Source organism: Crocuta crocuta, unplaced genomic scaffold (assembly GCF_008692635.1).
Source record: "Crocuta crocuta isolate KB4526 unplaced genomic scaffold, BGI_CrCroc_1.0 scaffold143, whole genome shotgun sequence".
NCBI classification, from domain to species: Eukaryota; Metazoa; Chordata; class Mammalia; order Carnivora; family Hyaenidae; genus Crocuta; species Crocuta crocuta.
Genome location: NW_027529175.1, coordinates 2,281,135 through 2,290,862, shown reverse-complemented (window position 1 = coordinate 2,290,862; position 9,728 = coordinate 2,281,135). Strand labels below are relative to the sequence as shown.

General features: G+C 50.2%; 1 long non-coding RNA gene across 1 annotated transcript; it reads right to left on the bottom strand.

Moving 5' to 3' along the window:
* Nucleotides 1–669: 669 nt before the first annotated feature.
* LOC144226548 (uncharacterized) lies at nucleotides 670–7,377 on the bottom strand. The gene is made up of 2 exons (XR_013333677.1): nucleotides 7,128–7,377; nucleotides 670–5,352 (listed from the first exon to the last, which is right to left on the bottom strand). It is a non-coding gene; the product is annotated as an uncharacterized LOC144226548 (long non-coding RNA).
* Nucleotides 7,378–9,728: the final 2,351 nt, after the last annotated feature.

Genomic DNA, 9,728 nt, shown 5'->3' with positions numbered 1-9,728 from the left:
AAGACTCACTAGGGCTGAAAGATCTGCGTCCACGCTCCCTCACGATTGGTGGCAGGAGTCAGCTCCTCAACGGCTAAGTGAGCCCACATTGGGCTGTGCACTGAGTGTGGAGCCTGCTTGGGAATTCCTCCCCCCCCCTTCTGTCTCTCTCCCCCACTTGCCCACTTGCACTCTCTCTCTCTAAAATAAAATAAAATTTAAACAAATAATTGGCTCCACGATGTCCCATGGATAGGCCAGGCAGAGCAACAGGTCATCATGGTTGGCAGTGCTTGAGAAGTGGAGAGGTGGGAATGTTTTTTCCATGAAGTGTGTTCATGGGCATCAGGGTCCCCGCAGGGCAGATGCCCGGTGATCATCTCCCTTCCTCGCGACCAAATGGACTGTGAATAATAGCGTTCTGTTTAGAGCACCACCCTACGCCACAAACAGTTGAGGCTCAGTGTGAGCATCCTTCCTCGATCAGAATTAACTTAGAGTAGGGCAGGCCAGAGCCATGATAGAAACCTCAGTAAACCCTACTGTGAGGAGCTGAGAAGAGGAATGTGTTTAGGAGATGGCATTGGGTTGACCCACACTCCTCAAACCTTGAGTACCATAGAGTAGAAGTGGCTTCTACCCCACCCGCAAAGTATCCCAACCTCCGAAAGGGGACACTCAGACAACATGTGCCAAAAATGTCGGAACCCCACAGGCCCAAGTAACCAATTTTATTAGAGACTTTGAGGGTGAGCCGACCACTCTCATGCCTTCTCTTCTGTGTTCTGAGCACTCTGGGCCTGCGGCCTACTTTCTAAAGCCATGCTGGAGCAGAAAACATCTCAAATGCTTCATAAAACCAAACTTTTGGGGGGCTGGTGGTCTCCATGGGGCTCCATTTAGGCCCTCAGGTTCCCCTTGCCCCGGCAAGTGCTCTGCCTTAGGAAGAGCAGCCCCAGCACGGCAGTGGCCTGGTGGCTGAAGGCCCCTCTTCAGAGAAGTATGGACTCCAGGGCTGTCCTCCCTTGCATGTCGGTCACCCACTCTGGGAAGCAGGGTAGGGTCAGGACTACTCAGACTCGGGCTGGGGGCTGAGTGCTGAGGCTTGGCCAGGCGTGAGGACCAGGATACCTTGTTTGAAAGGGCCATGCTCAACCTCACCGCGGCAGAGGGAAGACCACCTGTGAAGCTGGAAGTGTCTGTGGGGCAGGAGGAAGGCTGCTGCTCAGCCGCTCCGCCCTCTGCAGCCTCCAGCCTCCCTCTCCTCCCGTGTGGAGGCTGCTGACATTTAAGTCGAGGGGACTTTGGGGCCTCCAGGGATGTGCACTCCTTTCTCCAATGGCCGTGACCTGCCCTGGAGTATGAGGTCCTCACTCTACAGGGAGCCCTCTCTGCCGTCTGGGAGACTCCTGGCCTGACCATTTTCCTGTCCGTGTTCCTCCCACTGGAACACCGAGCCTCTCTGAAAGGCTCTTGGCCACAGCAGCTCCTAGATTGTGCTGTAGGCCTGGCGTTCCTTAGAGCCGCGGGCTTGGCTCTAGGAGGAGGCTCTTCTTGGACAGCCTGTGGTTCTCTGGCGCCTCCTGGCGGCCTGCCTCTCCCAGGCTTTTCAGAATGGATGGAAATGCCCATGGGCTCGCGCCGCTGTGGCCCACATTTCTCCAGAGCTCTGGCCTGTGTAGGAAGTTTTGAGCTTTTTCTTTCTTGGGGCTGAGCCCTCTGGGACCTCCCAGTTGACTGATGGTCTGGCCTGAAGCCATTGGCCTCACCACGCCTTGCCTGCTGTTGTTGGAACTTACAGGCCGTGTATAATCCAGGGAGGCTCACGCCAGCAAGGGGTGGTGGGCAAGGTCCTAACAAGTTAAAGAGCAAATGGGACTCCAGGATCCGCTGGGGGAGGCCCCATTTCAGGTGTGCCATCTTCCGTCGCATGAGGGACTCTAGGAGGAGTCGTTGGCTCTTTTTGAGGACTGACCACTTGGGCATGACAGTGAGGGCAATGGGAGCACCCGCCAGAGCTGTGGCAGCTTGGGGGCCTTGGCCACGTGAGATGGAGGGGCAGGCAGAGGGCAGGCCCAGGGGAGCAGCCAGAAACTGTAAGTTCTGGAGCTGCCGAGTCAGGCCAGGAGCCTTCCCTGGATCCACCTTTTTATCCCTTTGTCGGCTTCTCTGGGATTCAGGTGGGGCCTGCTGGGAGGCTACACTCACCTCCTCTCCGTGCGTCTTGGCAGAGGCCATGCTCTGGCTGACCAGATGCCCCCCTTCCCCACTGGCAAGCAGGAAGAGTTGACTCGGGTCGGGGAGAGGCTTCGTCTCAGAACAGGGAGCGGAGGCCACTGCCTGTTCCTGTTCCGTGGCCCCGTATTCAGAGCCTGTGAGGGCTGGGGACCCCCCACCCCCAGAAGAGTCAACTGGGAGACTGCCTTTAGCAGGAAGACTGACCTGCTCCTTGAGCCTTCCCCTTGGAACGGGAGGGCCTCCGGCCTCCTCAGCTCTGCACTTTCTCAGGCTCCCTAAAGCCTGGATTCCTGCCGCATCCTCTCCAGCCTTATTCTGGTCCCCTTGCCCTTGTCTCTGGGTCTCTCCATCAATTTCACTTCTTAACAGCCGCTGGCAATCTCCCCCAGGAGCCTGGGTTTCTGTACGATCGTCACCTGTGGTCCCTCTCAGGTTGCTTTTCTCTTGTGCGTGAGTGTCCGCACCATGCTCGCCTCTCATCTGCTCCTGGTTCGTCCACTCTGAACAGCTCTTTTCATTAACTTCGCTGTTTATCAGCCCCTGGGACCCTCCCCAAGGTCCCTGGGTTTTTCTGCCATCCTCACTTCCAGCCTCTCTCTGGCTTCTCTTCCCAAATGTCTGATTTTCCTCCTTCTTTCCTCCAGTCTGCTCCCAGTTGCTTCTCCCTGCTGAGTGGCCCTCTCCAGTTTCATTATCGAACTGTCCCTGGTTCTTCCCAGGCCTCTGGGTCCCTACAGCATCTTCATTTTCGGCTTCTCTCTGGTTTCTCTTCTCTGGAGCCTGAATTTCTGTTCCATTCTCACCTCCTGTCTGCTCCTGGTTCTTCCGCTCTGATAAATGGGTCTTTCTATCAATAACACCTGTTAACTGGCTCTGGTTTTCATCTCCAGCTTCCCAGGTCTCTGTGTCATCCTCACCTCCAGCTACTGTCTGACTTGTCTTCTCTGGAGCTTGGATTTCTGCACCATTCTCCTCTCCAACCTGCTCCTCTTTCTTCCATTCTACTGAATGGGTTTCTGCATTAATTTTACTTGTGAATTCTCCCCTGTTTTCAGCCTCAGATGCCTCTGTGTTTGCACCATCCTTGCCTCTAATGTATTCCTGATTCTTCCACTTGGGTGAATGAATCTTGCCGTTATTTTTACTGCTTAACTGACCCTGGTTTTCTTCCCCAAGTTCCTGGGTCTCTTTACTGTCTTCATCTTTAACCCTTCTCAGATTTCTTGTCCCTAGTACCTGATCATCTCTACTATTCTCATCTCCAAACTGCCCCTGGTTCCTCCTCTCTGGTGGATGGGTGTCTACATGAGTTTCATGTCTTATGTGTCCCTGGTTCTCTGTCTCAGGAGCCAGGGTATTTATACTGTCCTCATCTCCATCTTTTCTCTGCTCTCTCTTCTCTGTTGCCTGAGTTTCTGCTCTGTGTTCACCTCCAATATGATCCTGGCCCCCCCAACATGGTATCTCAAATTCTCTGTCAATTGCACTTCCACTCTGGTCCTGATCTTCCCACCATGGTGCCTGGATCACAACCCAATCCTCCTCTTTTATCTCCCTAAGGTCCTTCCTTCTAGATATGTGGGTTTCCCCAGCATCCTCCCCCAGTCTCAGGCCTTGATTTCTCCACCCCACTAGAAGTTCATGTCTTAGTTGTTTCCAAATCCCTCCCCTAGATGCTTGGATCTTCCCAGCTTTCTCACTTCCACCTCGATCCTGCTTCTCCCACCCTAGGGTCTGGATCTCTGTAACATTCTCACTTCCAATGCATTCCTGTTTTCCCCACCCCAGGGCCTGGGTCTCCACACCCTCCTCTCTTTTCTCTTCTCCCAGGTTCTCCCTCCCAGATACCTGGGGTCGCATAGCATTCTCACCTCCAACCTGGGCCTTGTTTCTCCTCTCTTGTGCCTGAATTTCTATGCCAGTATCGTCTCTGATCTTGTCTTGTTTTCCCCACCCTGACACCTGGGTCTCCTTACCATTCTCACTTCCGGTCTGGCCCTGCTTCCCCAGTCCTTGGGCCTGGGTCCCTCCTTCATCCTCTCCTCTGGCCTCTTTCTTGTTCTTCTCAAATGCCTGGGTCTCCACAGCATCCCCATTTCTCCTCTTATCCTGGTTCCCCCACTCTGGCGTGTGAATCTCTGCATCAGCTTCATGTCTTAAATATTCCTGTTTCTCTGCTGTATGTGCCTGGGTTTCAGGAGAATTCTCACCTTCAGCCTCCCTCTTCTTTCTATTCTCTAGTTCCTGAATTTTAGCTCTATTCTCAATTCCCCTCTGGTCCTGGCTCATTGGCCCTGGTGTCAGGATATCTCCACCAGTCTTACTTATTACTACTCTCCGGCTTCTCCACTCCAGGACCTTAGTCTCTGCATCATCCTTCATCTCAATGTTCACTGGGAGCTGCCTTCCAGTTGCCTGGATCTCCCAAGCATCTTCCCTACTGCTCTCTGTCTGGTTCGCCCACCATAGAGCCTGAGTCTCTCTACTATCCTCTCTGCCTAGCACCTGGTTTTCTGTCCATAGTGCCCAGGCCTCTTGTGGGCAGCCCCAGGGCTCCCAAGGGGACACTCCCCCATGTTGGCTGGAAGGACCTGGAAGGAACTCTCCAGAGTAGAAATGCAGCCTCTGAGATGAAGGGAGGTTTGAGAGAGAGGTGGTTAAAGTCATGGGTGTGAGGTGGGGCCTCTTAGGGACAACAAGCCCCAGTGGCATCAGTTCTTCCTGGGAGCAGACGAGCAGCTGCTCCGTCCCTCGGTGCATGTGCAGGGAAGGGGATAGTGGCTTGCAAATCATGTGAGACTGCTCATCACTGAGACACCAGGGTACCTGCTGTGCTTCCCAAGAACTGTCCTGAGGGAGCATACAGGTGCTTGAAAAAGGGGTGGTGCCAAAGACGGGCTCAGAAGGAGTGTGGGAATCCCAAGGTGGGGCCTGACGTGGGTGCTTCCGAGAGAGCGGGTGTTGGGTCCATGATTCCTGGAGGCCCCTCTGGTACTCATACATCTTCTTTTGTGCCCATTGCTGGACATGAGCATCCAGGCCACTGAAATCTCCAGGACTCAGGAAGAATTCAGGGGTCAGCCTCAAACAAGTGTCACGTCTCATGGAGGACACGGCCCACTTCTGTGGTGGCACCTGTAGTTGAGAATGGAGAAACAAAATCCTTGCGCACACACCGTCTCATCTAATTCTCATAGATTAGAGTTACAATCTCCATTATCCAGGTCTAGAGGGAATCATTTCTTTTAGGGCATTCATTCAAGACAGGAAAAGAGTTCACGCCAGGCCAGGCACTATTCTAGATGCTGGGATTACCAGCATGAACAAGACAAGGTCCTTGGTGGGAGCTATCTCCCAGACATGGAAGACACAATAACCAAGTATACAACATGTTAGATATTGAAAACTGTTTGCGTGGAAATAAAAGTGGAGTGGGTATGAGGTTAGCTCCTTTAGATAGGCTGGTCACAGAAGGCCTCTCAGAGGATGTGACATTTGACTGGAGACCTGAGTGAAACAATGGGCAACTAAGTGACATCTGAAGAAAGAGCACCTAAGGCAGAGGAGACATTAGTGCAAAGGCCCTGAGGTCAGAACAAAGCCATGTGTGTAAGAATATTAAGGAGTCCCTATGTCCAGAATGAAACAAGTGATGAAGACAGCCATGGGAGATGAGGTCAGAGAGAAATGTAGGACAGATCATGCAGGGCCTTGGACTTACGGTTAGGAGTTTGTACTTTATTCTGAGTTTGACAGAGAGTGTATCTGTAAGAGCTGTTGCAGGGTTTTGAGGGGCAAAATGCTATGATCTATTTTTTTAAATTTCTTTAATGTTTTATTTATTTCTAGGAGAGAGAGAGACAGCGTGAACAGGGGAGGGTCAGAGAGAGAGGGAGTGACAGACTCTGAAACAGGCTCCAGGCTCTGAGCTGGCAGTCAGCACAGAGCCCGACGCGGGGCTCGAACCCACGAACCGCGAGATCATGACCTAAGTGAAAGTCGGACGCTTAACCCACTAAGCCACCCAGGCGCCCCTCTATGATCTATTTTTAAAAATTGGTTCTTGGGGCACCTGGGGGGCTCAGTCAGTTAAGCGTCTGACTTCGGCTCAGGTCATGATCTCATAGTCTGAGTTCAAGCCATGTCGGACTCTGTGCTGACAGCTCAGATCCTGGAGCCTGCTTTGGATTCTGTGTCTTCCTGTCATCATCTCCTCTCTCTCTCTCTCTCTCTCTCTCAAATAAATAAACATTTAAAATTGTTAATAAAAAAAAATTGGTTCTTGCTCATGAGCATAATGTAAGGCCTAAGCCAGCCGTAAAAGAAAACCTACCATGCCCAAACTAGTCTATGTTACTAGGAACCAGCATAGTAATGACTGCAAACTTCTGGGCTGCAATCACGGTCTGATTCTTAATCTGGATGCCACATATGAATGTATTCAGTTTGTGAAAATTCATTGGTCTATACACCTATAATCTAGGTATATGTATTATCCTTGGATTAAAATTTTAAAGGGGAAAGAGAAAGAAAGAAGATCATTTTGTTGGCTGCATGGAACATCGTCCTTGGATGGGAGAGACTGCAAGAACCAGGCAGAAGGCAGTGCCACAGTGTAGAGACATGAGGGAGCCTTTGCCCAAGGGACTGTGGGGAGGTTTCAAGAAGTGATCGGATTTGAGATATGGTTTGCAAATAGAGCCCATAGGACTTGTAGAGGGGAATGAGGGAGGGAGGGAGAGAGACTAAGGTGACTGATGGGCTTGGGGCCTGGTGATGCTCCCCCTAACTAGTCTAAGTTCCCCCATGTGATTCATCTCTGGTACACGGGGCGTAGAACAGGGTCCTCATAACAAGTGAATGAGCCAATCATGGTGCCGAGGGAAGGAGGTGGGGGGGGGGGCCCTCACCTTGGTGACCTTCCTCATGCTGGGGTGGGTCCTGGTGACCTGGTGCCAATAGTGTTGGACCTGCCAGATCAGGAAGAGGCAGAGCACAAGCAGGTTGCCACAGCACCGAGGGTCCCTGCAGCTGCGATCCTCAGAAAGCGAGCCCCGCGCTGGCTCCCACTCAGGGCCCTGGAATGGTCCCACCACAGCACAGGCCCCCAGCAGTGGCAGCAACATGACAAAGCTTAAGTGAGCAGGTGGTGTTAGGGAGTTAGAGGGCAGGACTGGGATGGCTGACCCAGCCAGTCTGGGGTGGGGTAGTCCCTGCCACATCGCACCTCTGTCACTGAGGCTACCTCACAAAGAAGCCTCAGCCAGTTCCAGCTCCTGGACCCGCCACCAGAGCTGGCTGACATGTCCTCAGTGCTGGTAGGGACAGCATTGGAGAACTTCCCTAAAGGATTTAAGAGGGAGAGGAATCCATTTTAAATATCCCATCCTCTGGAATGAAGAGATTATACTCCCCCCATGTGTGATGGGGTGATGTAGCCTGCAGTCTGCACGATTTCTTTCTTCCTATTCAATGCTTTCGTCCATGTGTCCTTGTGACTATCCAATACCAGACATTTAATGAACACTGTATTGAACACATGTATCCTCGTTCGACCATTCAGCATCCCTTCCTCTTTGTTCACCGTATTTTGGTTTTTGGTTGGGGGATTACTTTTCCCATCTCAGGATCAGTGTTGGTAGGAGAATAAATGCTACCCTGAAGATTGTCTTTGACCCAAAGGTTACATTCAAAATATTGAATAATGGAGGAGGAAGGGACATCAGCCAATCAGATGGTCCAGGCCTTAACCCTTTAATAGCAGCTTTGTAAGTGTTACTGAGCATCCCAGGAGAGGGGCATCACCTATTTACCAATGAGCTGCGATCTGTTTCTCTAGATTAAGAACCCAATATGCCACACGATATATCCCGACTGAATGTCACCCTAGCTGATACCTGATACTCTCTCACAGAACAGAGATTCAATGTGGGAATAGGAAGCTGGGGAGAAAAAGAAAAAGAAAAGCAGCCCATGACAGCTAGGAACTGACCCAGTTCTGTCAGTTAAGACTGAGTGTTGCTAGGAGCTGGCCTGACACTCATAGCTGGGCCTCAGTATTCTTCCGTTCAACATAAACAATTTCATAGAACGTCAACAACAGAGAAAGCCATTCTGCAATCATCGAGACAAGAGCAATACCACTCTTTAATTATGTTTGAACAGAGACAAAATCATGAACATTATTGAAACCACAAAAATCACCAAATCCCACTTTTCCTGTCTAAAATGAGTGACTGCTAATTTTTACCGTTACAGCATTAGCTCCACTTGATTCCTTCCACCTTGTTGATAAGATCATTAAGATGCCCAATCATAGAATTATTCACTCCCTGATGACATCTAATCCAGAGCAAACCCCAGTTCCTTGAACCCTCCCCAAAATCACCTAATAGAATCCAAATCCTACATTAAATCCTTTTGAACACCCTCTTATTGAGGAGGCTTATCATTTCCCATGGTGTGCCTTCTCTCTTGATGCAGTAAGTAATAACCCTATAGGTGTGTTTCCGGTAGTACTTGGCTAGAGGGCATTTACAGTGGAATGAGACTGCTCTCACAACCAGCTCCTCTGGAATCTGTGGGCACCGTGACAGAGTTTTTTCCTAAACTCCTTTTTGATTGCTTGCCAGCAAAAACCCTTAAGTGAAATGGGTACCTCCATTAGGCCAATCATAGTCCTAGAATATAGGTATCCAAAGTACCCAAGGCATCTAAACACCCTGCTCTCACAGAGCTCTCAGTGTGGTTGAAAGGTGGACACTGAATAAAGGCAAGTTTGACAGGTGCTATAAAGGGCAAATACAGGGTGTTTGTGGGTCCATCCAGCAGGGGCAGTTACCTGGTCTGGGTGATCAGAGAGGCTTCATGGAAGAGGTGATGAGCAGAAGTTAGCTAAGCAAAACAGTGGAGTACATTACACACAACAAGGATAGATGGGTTGGAAAAACTGGAGTGTGCTCAGGGTAGAAAAAGAAGGTGGGTAGAGCTATATTTTGGGGATGGGAGTGGGGACTGGTGTAGCGGGGCCTAGTAAGCCATGGCAAGGATTTGGAGTTTTAAGCACAGAAGTATGTAGAAAATAAATTTCTAAGACAAATTGATCTTGAGCATATATCAACATCAACATTTAGTAACTTACTAGCAAGGGAAAAAACAAAATACCAAGGGTGAGCTAGCTCTAAGAGGATTTGGAAATTGAGTTATTATATAATTGGGAAACAGAATTAATTATGTGAAGTGTACTGTCTCATTACTCATGGTAATAAAAACATTACGTCCCCGTCAGTCTTTACTGAGGAGACCTGGGATATGATGGTCCAAGATGCCAAGTAGGCCAAGTAAAACTGGAAATTGTTATAAAGGACATCAAAAAAGCTAGGGTGTGTGGGGGGAGGGGGGGATGGGCATGGAGGACACTTGTGGGGATGAGCACTGAGTGTTATGTGGAAACTAATTTGACAATAAACTATTAAAAAAAAAAAAAAAAAAAAAAAAAAAAAAAAAACAAG